We start from the raw sequence: 19,306 nt of genomic DNA on the forward strand, positions 1-19,306 counted from the left end.
AATTTAACTGTTGGCTTGGCTGGTATGATATGAAACCATTCCTTCAATTCAAATTCAATGACTGTTTAGAGGCATTTCATTCTGGATGTTTTAGTCTAAACATATAACAAGGATATGTAAAGAAAGGTTTCTTTAAAAGATGAGACAGAATACATGGTTTGGCCTAGAATATTAATACATACTGGCATACATGTATACTGGTTTTGTTTGCTATGACTCTTACAAAAACTAGTCTTTCTTGGTGCTCTGGTCAATACATGTTCTGCTACAATGTAAAATTTGTCACAAAACAAATCTTCAAATGTTTCACCCTGGCACTGAGGACATTCAATTTCCTTACTGATATGTTTAAAAAAAAATAGATATATTGTTTTAATTTTTCCTAGTTTGCAGGCAATACAATTTGAACCTAGATTTTTTTTGGCATCTTGCAAAGTAAACAGGCACTTAGGCTAGTGTGACTGTACTGATGTCTATATTACATATATTCCTATTGGCTGGGTCTAGACTGGCAAGTTGACTGCGTCTAGACTGGAAAAACTTGCCAGCTGTCTATACTGGCCACTTGAATTTCCGCAAGAACATTGACTTCCTACTGTCTGAAATCAGTGCTTCTTGTGGAAATGCTATGTTGCTCCCGTTTGGGCAAAAGTCCTTTTGCGCAAAAGGGCCAGTGTAGACAGCTCAGATTTGTTTTGTGCAAAAAATCCCCGATTGCAAAAATGGCGATTGGGGCTTTTTTGCGCAAAAGCGCGTCTAGATTGGCATGGACGCTTTTCCGGAAAAAGTGCTTTTGTGGAAAAGCGTCTGTGCCAATGTAAAATCATGCCAGTCTAGATGTAGCCATTCTGTTTTTGTTTGTCCCCATTTATGTTTGAGGCTCATATATGTATCAGACTAAGAGAACTCAATATATGCCAATGTAAAAATTGCCTTTAACACAAAGCTGTTTTTTTAAGTGAATACATTTTTAATATAGCACCAGATATCTCTACATATAGGCTATAGTGAAAGAAAAATGGGGGTTAGGGTAAGGACCCAAAGCACAGTAGCATTTTTGAACTTACATATTTTCTGGGAAAAGCCATAGGAAAGAAGAATGTTTGTTCAATATCTTCTTGGGGTAACAGCTGAATAATTTCAGGGGCTTGGTTTTGCACTCTTTCTCTCATACTGGTACAGCTGAGAGCAGGCTGGGTTTATGGCTTAAATCAGTGGTTCCCAACCCTTTTGATACCAGGGACCGGCAAACCCAATCACAAACTTTTGGAAGACTGGTAATTTTGCATATTTGCATAAGGAATATGCAAATATTCAAATAAATGTTATCCGTCCACCAAAAGCCCCGGCCTTCAGATTCTCCAGTGCCATCCCTAACCCCTAGAGCCCCTCCTTCTCCACTACCCCCCCTCCCAGCGCCGGCCACTGACCCCAGAGTCCCCTGCACCAAACCTCCCCATGCTAGCCTCCCTCCGTCAGAGCCTCCCAGTGCTAGCTCCCCACCCCTTAGAGCCTCCCCACCACCAGACCCCCACCAGTGCCAGCCTCCTGTTTCCAGAGACCCTGTGATGGGGCAGACAGAGCCCATCTTCCACTAGAGGCCATTCAGCACACTGGCCAGCAGCGGGGACAGTGGAGAGGGCCTCCAAGCAGGGAAGAAGGGCAGCCGGCCCTGCAGCCAATCAGGGTTTGGCAGCCTGGTATATAAGGAGCTGCTGAGTGAAAGTCAGTTAGTTCCTTCCTGGAGCTTGACCTGGCCAGAGCTCTGGGCTGGCTGGCAGCATCAGCACCTGGGCCAGCTCCAAGTGGGAGCTGGACCTTTTCAAGGAACCAAGGCTAGATCCTGCAACAGGAGGCTAGCCTGTGGCGGCATGGAAGAACCCTGGGGAAGGGGGGAATCCTGGACCTCTACCGCCCATTTGATTTACCTCACCCTGAGTGGGCAAGGTCATTGTTGTGAGCCCTCTTGTAGCCACTAAGGGGTGCTGCTGACAGGACTGAATCTGTTGCAGCCCCACTGCACCCAACCTCCCCCCCTCCAAGCCTTCCCCCAATACCGGTGTAACCCACATGCCTAGTGTCCCAGGTTCAAATCTGCCCAGTGGTGGTTACACACACTCCCAGTCCCCAATATTAGCTCCACAGCCAGAGCTCCCCAGCACTAGCCCTGTCACTTAGCCCTGCACTGTCTCCCAGCTGAAGGCTGGTGCCCGGGTTGTGGCTGTTCTGAGGCTACTATGCCAGGCTCTGTGCAGCCCACCTGCCATGCAGCAAAGTGCTATTTCATGGCCGGGAAGAGACCCCACCCCAGACCAGGCGAGAGCCCATCCCCTGACACATGCACGGGACCGGCGGTGTCTGTGGCACAGGTGATAGGGAGGGCATACATTTCTGGTGGCTCGAGACTTCCTCCCCAGGCTGTTAATAGTTGGGATCTAGAGACGCAGGGTCACTCAGCTCATTAGAAGCTGGAGGGGTGGCTTGGCAGAGTGCTATAGCCCAGCAGCTAGGGGTTCACAGCCCATGGACCAGTGGTTGGGAACCAATGGTTTAAATTACCCTACCATTTATATTACTCCTGAATTGGGCTGGAATATTTCCATGCAATGCTGCTACCCATGTACATGAGGTTGGAACTGTGCACAAATGCAGGCAGAACTGAAGGAAAGAATGTTTGGGCCTATGGTAAGACCACCTGCTATTTTGGCACAAAAGTCAATGAATCAGATCAGATTAGCCTGAAATACTCCATACACCTAAGTACCCAGAGGCACCACCAACCAACTTTCCATTGGCCAACTCTTGCACTTATTCCTTCTGGTTCGTTGAGGGATTATTGCCTGCAATAGTTTCTCAAACAGTGAGGGAGTTGTAAATTCACACTATTAATAGTAATCCTCTTTCATAACAGGCTCAGATCCTGAGCCAGAGCGACTGCTCTCACTTTCCCCCAACCTTTTAAGACTACAAGCTCTTTAGCACTTGCTATCTCTACAACAGCTTGTCTTAGTCTTTTAATAGTTTAGTGGGGGAGGAAGAGGAGGCAGGGATAGGATGCTAGTGCTATCCTAGGTGTCACTGAATAATGCATATGGCTGATTTTCTCACTCACCGTTGCTATTCTCTTCATCCTTGTTCTCTTGGTGGACAGCACCTCAGAGAATAATCAGAACAGCAGCAATGAAAATTTAATTTCAGGTCCAATGTACTTAATTTGAAAAATAGCCCAAGCAGTTATCTTTGTTTTCTCTTTTTAGACTACTGGGGAGCTGTACTGATGGTGGGTATACTGAGCCAATTTGCCAGAAAATATGTACAGTGTGAAAAAGCCCTGCGCTGGGCTCTCAGAGAACATGAACAGTTTAGTGTTGCATGCTTTGAGCTATAAATCATCACACAAGCTTCAGATCAGGCTCAGAAAAAAATAGCCATGAAAATTAAAAGTCTCTAGGCACAGTGAAAAATAAATATAAGGTTTTTTTTATAAGCAATTATTAGTACTTTTTAACACCTCCAGCCTTGATCTCTACCAGCAGACACCCCCTCTTCCTCCTTACCACTTCTTTCCTCTGGATCAGCTGTTCAGTTTCAATTAGAAAGCAGAGTCAGAAGCTTCTCGCTCTTGCTTGAATTTTTCAGTGTAAAATTAAACCCAAGCAACTGATTGAGTAATGGGGAAGCAGTGGATGAATTTCTAGTTTTAAGAGGGGAAGGAAGAAGGTAAATTAATATTGTGTGGTGGGAGAGACCATCTGAGACCATAACTCTTGATTAGCTGGAGACCGCTGACTTTGTTGCCCTTTCTGCATGCAACTACTTAAAATACTTTCAAATAAAAAAGTGTTAAGTGTCTTTGGTTTTCTGTGAGATCTTAAATGATATTTTTGTTGTTAATTTTTCCTTTCTCCCAATTCAGCACCACTCAGATTAACCGAATTATCACACAAGAAGCTTGTGTTACAAAAATGAATTGTTTACACTCTACAGGTATTGGTGGACAAATGGTAAAGGCATAGACTAGGAATCCATTGGATTTTCCTTGACCTTTGGCAGTTCCATTTATACTTCTAGGAAATGGCTAGGCAGGTACACACAGCAAATATGCTTCTATTACTGTTGCTTCATCCTTTTCTCTGCACCTGTTCATTGTATCTTGTCACTAACTAAGACTGTAAAAGTTTTGGATAGGGCAGTTTTACTACATGCTTTTACAGTATATTGGGGTTTTGATTCCTTAGTGGGGTCTCTAGGGCCATGTCTATGCTACGAAAGTATTTTGAAATTATTACATTGTCTTAACTCCTGCTTTAACAAAATTGAAGCAGCATGCCCACACTAAAGGGAAGCCTCGAAATTAGCCCAAGGCAGGCTCCATTAACGTGGACAAGCTACCTTGACTTAGAGCTCCAGGAAGCACTGGGGAGTAATTAGTTTGAAGTACTCTGGGGAATAATTATTTTGAAAAAGCAGCACTGGAGCATCCACACTGCTGTTATTTCAAAATAATTATTTTGGAATTAGCACTATTCCCGATGAAAAGCAGGAGCACAGATTTTGAATTTTGTGGCCCGTTATTTCAAAATAATGGGCTTGGCAGAGTGGATGCTCCGTTTAGAAATTCGACCTTGGGTAGAAGGTAATTTCAAAATAAAGTCCTAGTGTAGCTCAGAGCTAGGTGATACAGTAATACACCTTTTTAATCCTCACGGAAGAGTTGGTTAGGTAAATAGTCTGAACTTCCGAATGCGAGAACAGTAGGTGCTGTGTGGTTGCTAAAACATAGTATTGCCATAGCCATATTTAGAAGTAGCTATGTAACTCTGAATTTAGATACAAGTACTTTTCAACTATACTGAGAAGACTTGTTTAATAACTAACCCATAAAGCTTTGGAAAATCTCCCCTAAAGTTTGGTTATTCATCCAAATCCAGTTGGATCTCTGAAGTTTGTTCTGCTCCTTTTCTGCATCCAATTATATCCTTCTTTCCTTTCCCCAATAACTCATCCCTGACTTTGCACAGTCCTTTCAAATCACCTGGGTACAAGTCGTCATTCTGGCTAATTTTTCTGAAGTCAACTGACTGGGCTCAATTCCATAAGTAGGGAGCTCTGTAGAAATCAATGTAGTTCCAGCGGTAAAGTACCCATGTAAATAAAAATCAGAATTGGGTTTGCTGATGCTGTTATCTGTCTTCCTTTCCTGCTTCACTTTGCTTTTCTCTTATCCTGTCCTTTTATTTAGGTTTCTATCCAAGACAATTGGATCTTTCAAAAATATTCAGTACCGGGGCTAAGGTTCAAAGCTTGTTCTTATTAACTGCAAATTGCCCATTCTTCTGCTTAAAACAGCAATGCCATATATTCCATGTAAACATTAAATGAATGGTTTCACGCATTATAAAGAGGGTGATAAATTGAGGGTGCTTCTTATTATGGGCTAATAGCTGCTAATAACAATATATTTTCATCCAATATGAATCAGCCTGAACTCTGTTGGCTTTCTCCAGATTTAAATTTTCTTCTCCCATGACTTCAGGCCTGGGGCTATCCATTTCTCAGGCAAAACTAAATTTCAAAAGAAGCAGGAAGTCTGGTGCCCTATGTCCTCAGTGGTCCAGTTATGGGTGATTCAGTAGACTTGGGCCAAACAAAAATTACATACAATTAAACTTTTTCCTAGAGGCCTTGGAACTAACTTTTAAAGGTATTTAAGAACCTTAAGATGCAGGGAGGCACTGATGAGATTTTCAAATCATTCAAGTGCCTGGGAGTTAGGTGTCTAGGAGCTTTTGGAAATCCCCAGGGGTGCCTCTCTGCATCTTTAAGTGCCTAGAATCGTCTTTTATAAACCTGGCCCCATGGGCCTTCTTGAGCCACAGGTTCATGCTTTGCCTCCAGATCTGTTCTGTAGTATCTGTTGGGCTGGCCCAGTAGTTATTTGGGAGAAAGTTAACGGCAAATGGGAAGCTAATGGTCATCAAGCCAGTTTTCTCTGAGACAAGTGTCAAAAATTCAAGGTTCCATGTGTGCTTCAAGTGAATTAGAGAGCAGGACATTTGTGAAAAACACAGTGGTCGTCTTTATGTTTTCTATTTCACTTGGATCCTCTGTTTAATGGCCTATTGGCATTTTGGGTGGCTCGTTACATGTCTCTTGGACGAATTAATATATCATCAAAATTTGGACCAAAATATGAATATCCTTCTGTGCATAGATTTTAAATGGATGGCCTAGTAGCCATTTTAAAACAATGCCTGGACAATGTGAAAACCCATTCTATGTGTGGTTTATATGCTAGAAATTAGCAGTAAATTCTTCATCCTTTGATATCTTGTTGTTTCATGTTTGCAAAAGAACTGCATGGTATTTGAAACATGTTTATGAATGTCTCATTAATTTACCCATTGTAAAGTTAAATATTCACTTTTGACTGATCTCATTTGCAAGCTGGCTATTGCTGCACTACTTCTTGTGACAAGATACCATCTGATTTCTTGGAAGGATTCAGGGTCTCCAGCTGGATCTGTGAGTGACTTTTATAATCTGTAAGACATTGCTTTTAATAAGTAAACTGGGGAAAGAAAACTAATTGTTTACAATATAAAATAGATTGCTGCTTAGTGCTGTTTTATGATTTTTTTATTTTTAGTGGCTACGGATTGTCTTCGTTTTCAGAGCACTGGGAAAGGGACCAATTGACTATCAATCCATAGTTATGTTGCTGATTGGGGAGGGAAGAGAGCCAGCCCTTCCCCCAAGCAGCTTGATAACTTTCTTATTTTTAATTCCCATTCTAAGGTAATCTTCCTGCAGAGGTGCCACTTAGGGAGAATTTTTATTTGGTTTCCAGGGACTTATAAAAAAAGATGAGAGATTTTGAAATGATCCTTGAAAGTAGCTGGCTGCTTCCTGAAAATAGGCAATAAATTTTCTTAATCAAAATAAACATTTTTTGCTCTTCACACCTAAAAAAAAAAGTTTATATTAAAAAAATGTTTTGGAATCTGCCCCCACCTTTGTAGTTTTTCTTAAGATTTAGCCTTTTACAATTCCATTACTGTATAATTAGAATATTAGCATAATCAAAACTAGATGCCCAGTTAAGGCAGGAGCATAATTATCATCATAAATAATTGCATGACGTCAGAAGCATCTTGTTTAAAAAAGAATGTTGCCGTATACAGAATAAAGAATGTTCATTTCTTTGAAATGTTTTTCCATGAATTATAAATTCAGTGCAAAATTCCAAGCTCCTTAGTCATTTTTATTTTAGATTCATTCAAGCTAACTCCTTTTGACTTCTCTTGCATGTCTGTAAGAAATACCTGCTTTTTTTGTCTGTTTTTTTAATTTTCACACTATGGCAATTTCAGTGTGATTTACTAATGATTACAGAATATTACTGAGGGCCATAGAATGAATGTATATATATTTTTTTTGCTTGGCCATACTACATAACTATAGTTTTGTTACCTTGTCATTGTCCCAGAAACAAAATGTTTTAATTTGTATAGTATATAAACACAATTTTACCATAAAATATATTTGGGTTAAGTTTAAATTTCAGCATAAGCAGTCACTTTTGGCAGCTGTTGCGATTTTTTGCAGTGCTTGTAGTTTAGCTCTCTCATTGTTATGCATGGTATTTATATGCATAACTCATTAATGTGAATTACCTGTGCAAATTTTCCAGGAACTGGTGGCATGCTAGTGGACATGAAGTAGTTCATTAGATTTAGCTATTAATATTGGGTATGATTACTGGTCTACACTACACCCTTATGTCCGTGTATAATTATGTTTTTCTGGGTCTGGAAAAATCCACAGACCTGAGCAGTGCCCACTTAACTCCTGGTGTGAACAACACTATGTCAATGGTAAGGTGTCTCCATTTGATATAACTACTTCCTCTGGGGGAGCTGTAGTACCCATGCTGATGGGAGAAGTGTTCACACTAGAGGTTTGGTCAACATAGCTATTGTTGGTCAGGATGTGTGGTTTTTTTCACACCCCTGGCTGATGTAGCTATAGTGATACAATTTATGAGTATAGATCAAGCCAGGTACACATACATTTGATCTGGTCCAAGCTATTCCCTATGCTGGGGTTTACCTTTATCACTATCTTAAATAACAGTAAACCCAGAAACATGAGCCTAAGTCTTCTTCTGAGCATTGTTGTTCATAGGGTTTATTTCTGCAGAACTGTTTTTTCCGCAAAAGAGACATCCAAACCCTTTTATACACCTGGGTTGGAGCTAATAGTACCCCCCCTGCTCTGAGAAAAAAGACTTCTGCTTTTTGCTAACAAATAGGTAGGATCTTGGATTCTGGTGCCCTGTTGCAATAGTATCCAATATGTATTTCCATTACTTTGCATATCCACTGTAGTATAACCTATCTTCAATTTAATAATTTGCTATCATAATTGGTCAGCTGTGATTTCCAAACTAAATTTGAGAATAAAATGTGGCACTAAAAATATTTGTAACAAGTGTGTGTGTACCAAAAGTTGGAAGATTTCATTTGGAAGCAAGAGAGGCCATTCACTACAGAATTTACTTCTGACTTCATAAAAAAATCTTGCTACCTTAACTAAAGCTTGTAGACAATATGTCGATTTTTAGGAAGGAACTTCACTCGAGCACTCTTTGTAGTAGCTCTTAGGAATGCTGTTCAAAAGAACTGCTCACTTTCCCAATTATTTTCACTTCTCCCTGCTTCTTCATGCTTCCATGGCTTGCCCTAGGGTGCATACTAGGGAAGATGAAAAGGAAACTGTTCACATGAATCGCCTGTTTTTCTGTATTAATTGGAATCTTCTTAGTGAATTTGCAGCATGCCTCAGGATTCAGTGTTAAATTTGGGCTACTGGTTAGGGCATTAGTTTCCCCGACCTGGCCTGGATACTGACAGGGGATGCAACATGAATGCTGATCAATGCCTCCCATTAATTGGAATAAATGGAGGCATCTAGGCACAGTCCCTCATGGGCAGTGGGCTGACTGTGCAGCATGTGCTCTAGCAAGAATAGCAACTGGGCCATACTACAATTTCAGCCTCTCTTTCTGCCATTTCCTTGTGGATGTTTGTCACCTAAAGCTCCATTTGGCTCAAACAGAGCACTTACTGTTTCCTTCCAAAACCTCCCTGCTACCTTTGTGACCATTCTCAGACTGAGGGGGGGCATCAGCTTGTTAGCAACCGAAGCATCTCCTCTAGGCTATGCCAGCCTTCCTTTTGCCTTATAGGTTAATAATGGCTGTGCCCCAGTCCCCGAGTCTCTTTGAGGCATTCTCCTGTAGAGTCCAACTCATTATCCATTGAATAGTCACAGAAATACCAGCTCTGATTTCCATCTAGGGAACAATGTACCCTGCAGCTTGTATAATTCAGCTCAGGATCAGCACCTGGATTAATATCACAGTGCTGAGGTGCATTTATAGGAAAAACAAGGTTGTTACCAAAGATTCAGGATTTAAGAGTCCGTGAATAAACATATTGGCAACAAAAGGTTACACTTAAAACAAAATCAAAACAAACTTTCTAGTCACTAAACTTCTATTGTCTGGTGCATGCCAAACAAGTGCAACAATTCTTCCAGGAGGGCCTTAAAGTGTCCTTCCAAGAAAGTCTAAGCAAAAATCACAGAATCACAGGACTGGAAGGAACCTTAAGAGGTTCTCTAGTCCAGACCCCTGCACTAATAGCAGGAATAAATTTACCTAGACCATCTCTGACAGGTGTTTGTCTAACCTGCTCTTTAACATCTCCAATGATGGAGATTCCACAATATCCCTAGGTGATTTATTCCAGTGCTTAGCCACCCTGACAGGAAATGTTTCATATTGTCCAACTTAAACTTCGCTTGCTGTAATTTAAGCCCATTGCTTCTTCTCCTATCCTCAGGTTAAGAAGAACAATTTCCCCCTCCCCCTTGTAAAAACCTTTTATGTACATGAAAATAGTTATCATACCCCCTCTCAGTCATGTTTTCTGGACCTTTAATAATTTTTGTTGCTCTTCTCTGGAATTTCTCCAATTTCTCTACATCTTTCCTGAAATGTGGTGCCCAGAACTGGACACAGTACTCCAGCTGAGGCCTAATCAGTATGGAGTAGAGCGGAAGAATTACTTCTCATGTCTTGGTTATGACAGTTTTGTTAATACATCCCAGAATGTTTGCTTCTGTTTTCTGCAACAGTGTCACACTGACTCCTATTTAACTTGTGGTGCATGATGACCCCTAGATCATTTCTGCAATACTCATTGCTAGGCAGTCATTTCCCATTTTGTAGGTGTGAAACTGATTGTTGCATGTTAGGTGTAATAGGTTGTATTTGTCCTTATTGAATTTCATCCTATTTACCTCAGACAATTTCTCCAGTTTATCCAGATCATTTTGAATTGTAATCCCATCCTCTAGAATTTTTGCAGCCTGTCTCAGCTGAGTATTATAGTATTGTTGTCTAATTTTATAAGAGTACTCTCTCTGCCATTATCTAAATCATGGATGAAGATATTGAACAGACACAGACCTGATACCTGCAGGACTCCACTTGTTATGCCTTTTCAGCATGACACTATGCCATTGATAACTCTTTATCCAACCAGTTATGCACCAACCTTTTAGAGTAGTTCCATTTAGGTTGTATTTCATTTGCTTGTTTATTAGAAAGTTATGTGAGACGGTATCAAAAGCTTTACTAAAGTTGAGATATACTAGGTCTACCACTCTTCTGATTTTTAGATCACTGAAGATTTCCTGGTTATGTCAGGGTAGTTTCTTGCTATACTTTCCTGTGCAGTGGGATAGTTTGCTCTTGTGCCTTTAACATCTCTTTGAAAAAATGCCAACTCTCTTGAACTGTTTTTCCCTTTAGGCTTGCTTCCATGGGATCTTACCTACCAACTACTTGAGTTTGCTAAAGTTGGCCTCCTTGAAATCCACTGTCTTTATTTTGGTGTTCTTCTTCCTACCATTCCATAAAATCATGAATGCTATCATTTCATGATCATATTCACCCAACCTGTTTTCCATGTTGAAATTCTCAATCAGTTTTCCCTATTTGTCAAAATCAAATTTAGAACAGCCTTCCCTAGTAGTTTTCTCCACCTGATGAAATAAACATATCTCCAATACATTTTAAGAACTTGTTGTATAATCTGTGCCTTGCTGTGTTATTTTCCCAACAGATGTCTGCATAGTTGAAGTCTCCCATCACCCCAAGTCCTGTGTTTTGGATGATTTTGTTAGTAGTTTTAAAGTCTCATCCATCTCTTCTTCCTGGTTATGTGGTCTGAGCTAGACCCCTACCATGACATCACCATTGTTTTTTACCTCCTTTAACCTTACCCAGAGATTGTCTCCTGTTTCTATCTCAACCTCAATCAAATTTTGTATTTTTTAATATATAAGGCAACAGTTCCTGCCTTTTTCCTGCCTGTCCTTCAGAGCAGACTGTACCCTTCTATATCAATACTCCAGTCATGCGTATTATCCCACCAAATCTCTGTGACGCCAGCTATGTTATGGTTCTAATGCAACATCAGAGTATAATGTTATGAACATGTTCCAGAAAAGGAAGTTTTATACAAACCCATCATTAAAAGCTTCCTTGAGGGAGCCCGGCAAGATCTTAGAGTACAACCTGTGGAGGTAGCATTTTGTATTCATTATAGCATTTCTCTCCAATCAGAAGAAGATTTGAAGATAGCAGTTTTCTCTGAGATCACTTGTTAGTGGTAGCAGACAAATGTCATGCCCCCACAAAGTTCTCTCCAGTTGAGATAACTTTCACATCCTGATGGATTAAATTTTACTTTCCAAATGACAGATTGTGTTAAATGTACTCTGAGGGGAAAGTATTGTACTTTAAAGTCAGACAAGCAGTCCTCACAACAGTTGGAAAAGTCATTCCTAAAGCAAATTCAAACATTCTTCCTTCCGTTATACATCACAGTCCAGTCCTTAGGAACACTGACAGTCTCAGGAAAGAGTAGACATGGCTACTCCACTAAAGATCTCCAGTGTGGCCTCATGGGCATCAGTACATAAATTCGCCAAATTCCACCTATTGGTCATCCAGTTGGGGAAAAAACACTTCTTCATATCTTGCAATCCAAGGGAAGGAGGAATATATATATATATATATATATGACCTGAGCGGTCCCAAACAACAGAGTTTTCTGGACCAGCAGGCCCACTGCCCCCAGCCCTATTCTCTACCACAGGCCCACTGCCCCCAGCCCTGTTTGGGCTGTGCTTCCTGCCCGAGGTGGGTCCATACTCTCCAGCCAAGCTGAGATCATGCTTTTGCCATTGGCCCAGACCGCACTCTTGGGCTCCAGTCTGGGCTGCACTCCTGGGTGCTGGACATGCTGCTTCTGGCCCGGGTGGAGCTGCGCACCCAGCTATGCTGGCCTGGCTAGGACGGTGCTTCAAGCCCTCACTGGCCCTGCTGCCTCCAGCTGGATAGGGCTTCATTCCCCACCACACCGGCCCTGCTACTGCCAAGACTGTGCTCCCTACCACCAGCCCAGCCTCTGAACCTGGCCAGCTGGGGCTTTCTGGTCCAGCAACATCTGTGGTCCTTCTGGATCACAGATGTTGCCAGACCTGAGAGTCCCAGATTTTAGAGGTGAAAACTGTACGTCATTTTGGGTGTCCATATTTCAAGGATGATCCTGCTTCCTGTGCTGGAGGCACACTACTGTGAATATACCAACAGATCTGTAGACCTTAGCAGGATGAAGAAAAGGAAAATTCTGTTTACCTGAAAAAAAATTTTCTTTGAATAATAAGGTCCAGAAATATGGCACATGCTAGAGAGAAATTGAACATCTAAAAGAGAGATGGAAATTGACATTCCGAAATTTGACCTTTTCCTCATGCTTTGTAGTAGGAGAAATAGCTGTGCTTTCCCCTCAAAATATATTTAAAACTATCTAATTTGGAAAGTAGAATTTAATTAACTGGAATGTGAAAGTTCTCTCACCTAAAGGGAACTTTCTCTGCTACCACAGACAAGTCTAGTTCTGCATCCAACCTGTAAACAAAATAATGTACCTTCGTAATGGATTGGTATACCTTTTTACTTGAAGAAAGGGACATTTTCAGATAGGTTTTCCTTTTACTAGCTAGGAGGTCTAGATGTTTTGAAATTTTGTTACATTTATCATATCATTTCAGAACCTTAAATACCTTATTTTTGGAGTGATCTTTCCTTTGGAAAGATTCTTGGGATTTTTGATGCTTAATTATGGTATTTTGTAAAGTGAGGGATTGTTCTAGGAATTTAGTACAGAGCATGGGGAGATATTTATACAGCTCTTATAAATCAGTCAGCATTTCACAAGGCCCCAAGACTTGCTCTTATTGATTTCAATGGTGCAGGATCAGGATCATAATGCAACCTTAAGAGATTCTCTCCTCTCAAACCCTCAGACTTTCAAAGAGTTTTGAGCCCTACACTAATGGTAGATACTTTATTCAAATGTCATAGATAGTGATGGTTGGTAGATTTGTGTTTTGTGCGGGTATTTGTAGTGGAAAATAAGATAGAGGCAGATCCAAATCTAGTATAAATCCTTGTAGCTCCATTGCTGTCAAGTGATTCCCAAACTGGCCATTTGATGCAAGGTGAAAGTAAGCTAGTGAATTCTGGTGCAGAGCACCAGTAAGAGACTGGCCAGCTGGGGGCAGGGCTTTGGTTGCTGCCGGCATTCTCAGCAGTGTGGCCACAGTGCACCCAGTCTCCTGCCCCAGTGCTCAGGCTGCCAAGCAGTGTGGTCCCCACTGTCCAGCCAGCCTTAGGCATCTGGCAGCCAGCCCTAGGCATCTGGCAGCCTGCACAGTGGCCATACTCCCAGCCCCGAGCTCCCCTCCCCCACACACCTCCAAACCCCTGCCCTGATCTCCCCCACACTCTACTACTCCTTGCCCTGATTCTAGCACCCCTACGCCTTCTACGCCCCTCCCCACGCTGAGTCCTCCACAACCCAACCCCTTGCCCTGAGCCATCCCCCCCAACCTCCTGACCTCCCCCATATGAGGGTACCTGTAAGAATTTTAAGTTATTTTCACCCCCAATCCACACTGATTCACATCAGCTGAGAGAGCATCCCATAAATTTTTAGCTCTATTCATTTGGGAGTAGAGGTCCATGTGAAGAGATTGGTAACTGTATATTTTAAATAATTTAATTCTTCTATTAAGCAATAAAAAGAAATAAAAGCCCATCTGTTTATTACATGATTTTTGCAGCATGTAAGAGTCAGATCTGCTTTTATAGAAAAGAAGACTCTAATTTAGTTGACTAGAAAATGTAATATAATTTTGAGTATCCATGAATACTTAAATGGGATGTAGGTAATGACATCAACTCTGGCTTAGTGGGACACTGGGGGTACGTCTACACTGCAGGCTTATTTCGAAATAAGCTATTCTGGAATAGTTATTGCGAAATAGATTATTTCAAAATAGTATGTCTACACTGCAGGTAACCCTCAAAATTAGTCCGAGGCAGGCTTCCCTAATGTAGATGTGCTATCTCGATTTAGAGCCCAAGGAGGAATAACTTAGAATGGCCCTGGTGAGGGGCTATTTCGAAATAGCAGCAGTAGAGCATCTACACATACCTTATTTTGAAATAGCTATTTTGGAATAGGCGTTATTCGTCGTAGAATGAGGTTTACAGATTTCAGAATAAGCCATCTGTTTCAAAATTATTTTGAAATAATTGAACGGCTGTGTAGATGCTCGCATTGTTATTTTGAAATAACACTAGTTATCTCGAAATAACAGTGGAGTGTAGACTCACCCAGAGAGAGTTATAACTGTTTTGGTCTTTGGGAATGGTGCTTCCAATTTCATTGCAAACAATTGTATTTTTATCTCCCATTATTGTCTAAATATGCTGGTGTAATCAAGTTTTCTGACAAGAGAGAGAATGCATTCTCTAAGCCTCTGCAATGCTGAGACAGATTTTAAAGTAATTTAAGAGAAGCCATGGATGGATCTTCCAAAAAAAAGCCTTTCTTATTACATTGGAGTGATTGAAATGTACATATTAAAGACACCACTCACTAAGTTAACTCGATCTTGAACTAATATTTCACAGATGTTTGAGAGTTATTAAAAATCCCGTTTCAAGACCAAGAATAGATTTCAGTTCTGAAGTGTAGCAAATCAGTTAGATGAGCATGAAGGAAGGGTAATATTACCTGGACTGTCTCCTCAGTGTTAGGTTATTTTCAAATAGGCACAGGCAGACCTGTATCCAGTGGAGTCTTACTCCATTCCTAATCTGCCTCAATGCAATTTTAGGCACTGAGATGAAAGGAATCTTTTTCTGCTCAAGACCCAATTAATAATTTAATCTCCCTCCGGTGAATACTTAAACACTACAGCCAGAACCTGATCAGAGGGTATAAAGGTATCTTTCTGCAACTTTTCTACCCCCCTGGATGGGGGCAGCTGGCATTGTTTTCATCTCCATTCCAAAATAGATCTGCCTCAGTGCTGACAATAATGACTTCCCATGGGCTGTTCCCCGGGCATAATATTGCCATTATTATTCAGCATGCTTTCGTCATGCTCTTCACTGCCCTGGCACATCTTCAGGACATCTTCTTCCGAAGGGGCCAAGAGTGGGTTATAGATGCCTTGCAGGAATTCCTCTAGGGAAGGGGAATCCCCAACTGGCCATATTAGCCAGCTGGCCTAATCACCGTGAGCTGCATTTTTTTGTTATCTCCATGAACAGCACCACTTGCCTTTAGGAAACCAAGCACAGCAGTAATATGCTGCCATTATTTTAATTAAGGGCCCTGACAGTAATTACCCCCTCTTAGCTTGTGTTAATAGCTGAATACAAAGTGTGCATACTTTTACAAAGGGAATGGCCTGGCAATCAATTGATTTGTTTGCATTTTTATAAAAAAATGCTTTCTCATAACCAAGAAAGGAGGTAAACCCTAACAAGCTTAGTGTGGGGGATATATTTATAAGTTGGGCAAAACCTCATTGAAGCTGGCAGGTGTAACAAGCACCTTTCATTCAGGATTCAGCTCTTCTATGGAATAGAAAGCTGGAGCAATGCAGGGCTCCAGCCAACTCAGATCGATATGCAAGACTGAAGTAGGAGTTGAGCTATTTGAGACAAGGGTGGGGTTTCCAGCTGTGTCTAAGACAGGGCTTTGGGATAAAGTAGTGGTTGAAAAGAGGCTTAGAATTATGAGTGAAGAAATTGGTTCCTGCTGTTTGATTCCAGCGTGTTCAGAGAGACAGGACTTCTAGCATATGTTTTGTAAACAAATACTGTACCATGAATTTCTACTCCTGGAGATAACCTAGGATCCTGAATTTTGAATAATTACTCAAGTCAAAAGAGGTAACACTGTTAACATCTACAATTCACTTAGTTTGTATATCTGTGCCCCTTTTTCAAGGAAGTCTTTAACGGAAACACAGGCAGGCACATTGGCAAAATGTATTTGTTTATTTAAGAATCTACACAAAGCTACTTAAGTATGTGCTTGTACCACTTTTCCTATGAGATACATAGCAGATATGTGAATTAGATGAGTGACATTTAATTATAATGCTTATTCTGAAGGGATCACGCAGTGGAGGTAATTAATTGCTTGAGAATTACATTTAAATATATATTTGATACTTTTTCTAGAACTGGCACAAAATCATGCTACTCTTCATTTTGATTAAATCTTTTAGCTCATAACTGGCTTCAGATTTGCATTAACTCTATAGCTGGTGAAAAAACTTCAGTGTGCTAAAGAGATCAAACAACTGAATCAGACACCCCCCCCCCCCCCGACATTTTTCACCTTCAGTATACCCTCTGATTTCCACAGAACATTTGTCATTGTTCAAGAACATACATTGTGCTTCCAGATCTATAATTAATGACAGCTCAATAGAATAGTGTCAAGCCTGACAACATCTGATAAAAATGGAAAGTCCTGACTGCAGTGGGGGTTTTATAGACATTGCACATTTCTTTTTGTGCTAATTCCCTTCTGGGGAAGGAACTACCCATGTAATGAAAGTTGAACTTTGGGTTGGCATTCCCACCTCTCGCCCACAAGAGGTTCAAATGGAGAACACTGGAGACAAGGTAAGAAATCCTCACACAGCTTTTTTCAGCCAGCCAGGTCACTGCTCTGTCATGCTTCTGGCCAAATGTTTATTATGAGGGAGGTGGCAACACTGAAGACAATGGAGCAAAACTTCTCAGTACTGTATGCGAAGCAGGATGTGACCGGGCTCCCCTCCTTTGTTTACACTTTCAGCAGAAGTTCCAGGGAATTTAAAAATGGCAAAGGGAGGAGCATATCCAGCAAGCAAGCCCAAGAAGCAGAAGAGACCCAGACAATTCATAACTAAGGCTAAAGACAAATTGCAAGTGCTCTTAGGAAACCCCTATTTTGTCACTTCCTAGGAGCATATGGGAGGTGTTTCATAATGGTGGTAGTTTTCTGCAGAGGGGCATGGTGACAAATAAAGGAGATTTAAATTATATGCTTTGTTGGTCTGTTTAAAAAATATTAGGTTAACCCTAGGAAGAGGAGCAGGCCTCAACATGGCCAGCCAACACAATTTTGAAGGTGTTAGACTGCAAGTTTGTCTGCACACAACCTCACTCGAAAATAAGAAATAAATAAATAAATCAGTTGTAATTCACACCTGCTGTCCATGCAGGGCACTCTGAGTTTGGAACACAATACTTATTTTGATTTAGCATAGACCAATTCTTTATTGACATAACAAAAAAGATGTTTGTTACATTGACTTAGTTATTTTGGTGCCAGACAGTCTATATTATATTCTAAATAGCATTTCAACTTGTGTCAACTAACACACCAAACAAAACAAGGCCCAAGTGTAGCCATAACATGTTTCTAAAGGTATGGTCGGTGCTAACATCCCTTACGGCTATGCCTATACAGGTTGGCCCTCCCTGGTCTGGCATCCTCAGGACCTGAGCTGTCCGGGACCAAGGAAATTACTGGACCAGGGGAGATCAGTGCTCCCCTGCTGGCTGCCCGGCTCCCCGGCTTCTCTCTTGGGGCTCCCTGCCTTGTTGCTGGCCTGCCACAGTTCCTTACCCTGCTGCCCAAGGTCTCCTGGGGTTTCCTGCAGGGACAGCTTGGGTGCTGCCGGTCCTGCTGCTGCCGGGGTTTTCCGAGCTGGGACCACCCAGCCACCACACTGCTAGGGCCACCCTGCTGCTGCTGGGGATTCCAGTCATCTGCCTCCACCAGCCCTGCTTCAACTGGGGTTTCCCTGGCAGATGCTGCCTGATTATCCCAGCCCTGCTGCCACCGGGGGTTTCTTGGGGTTCCTGGCCAGGGCCACCTGGCCACAGGCAGCCCAGTGCAGCTGAGGGTTGCCAGCTGAGGCTGAGACTCCCAGGCCATGTGGCCCCACTAATACTGAGGGTTCCTTGGTCCAGGTGGGAGCTCCTGGGCCACAGCCTGGCCCTGCTGACACTGGGGGTTCTTGGCCAAGACAGGGCTCCCTAGATGCCTCCTGGCCCAAGCAGGCCTTGCTCCAGGGCTCATTGGTCCAGCAACATCCCTGGCCCTGCTGTACCACGGATAGTGCCAGACCAAAGAATCCCAGATTTGAGAAGTTCAACCAGTACTTAAACTGGTACAATAGCACGGCACAGCAACTCTGCTGTAGTGATTTATTGTAGCCATTCGCTGCAGCACCAGGAGGGAATCTCCCATCTCTGCAGTTAATCCACTTCCCCAAGAGAGGGATCCAGGTCAACAGAAGAATTCTTCTCTCCACGTATCGCTTGCTACACTGGGGGTTAGGTGGGTATATCTATGTCACTCTGGGATGTAGATTTTCATGCCTCTGAGCAGTTCAGCTGGGTTGACTTACCTTTTTATTGGGACCTAGCTTCAATTAAAACATGGCAGCTGCCATGTTTTCTAAAAGAGCATCATGCTTTCCTCTAGTCTAGGCAAGCCCGAAGGGCCAGATTTTCAAATATATTTAAGTATCTAAAGATGTGGCTAAGTGAGAGATGTATAATGGGACTGAGCCACCTAACTCTCAGGAGTTTAAAAATCTAATGTAGTTAGGCACTTTTGAAAATCCCATGAGGCATATTTGCATCTTTAGGTGCCTAAAGAGACTAATTAACTTGACATGGCCAGGAACCACAGGCAATTGCTTGTTTTGGTGTTTGTGCAAGAAATGGTTCTGATAAAGTAAGAACCAGCCGTAATGTTTGGCTAAATCTCAACCCTTATGCCTTGTGCACTTCTGC

The 19,306-nt window shown here is 41.8% G+C and overlaps 1 long non-coding RNA gene across 2 annotated transcripts in view; it reads left to right on the forward strand.

Moving 5' to 3' along the window:
- Positions 1-17,791, forward strand: part of LOC142826973 (uncharacterized) — a 51,721-nt gene extending 33,930 nt beyond the window's left edge. Inside the window, exons 3-4 of one of the 2 annotated variants that reach the window (XR_012901281.1) lie at positions 6,448-6,525; positions 17,313-17,791. This is a non-coding gene — a long non-coding RNA (uncharacterized LOC142826973). The remainder of the gene's footprint in view (positions 1-6,447; positions 6,526-17,312) is intronic. The other variant, XR_012901282.1, reaches the window with a different exon arrangement.
- The last annotated feature ends 1,515 nt before the right edge of the window (positions 17,792-19,306 follow it).

Source organism: Pelodiscus sinensis, chromosome 2 (assembly GCF_049634645.1).
Source record: "Pelodiscus sinensis isolate JC-2024 chromosome 2, ASM4963464v1, whole genome shotgun sequence".
In the NCBI taxonomy this organism is placed as follows: domain Eukaryota; kingdom Metazoa; phylum Chordata; order Testudines; family Trionychidae; genus Pelodiscus; species Pelodiscus sinensis.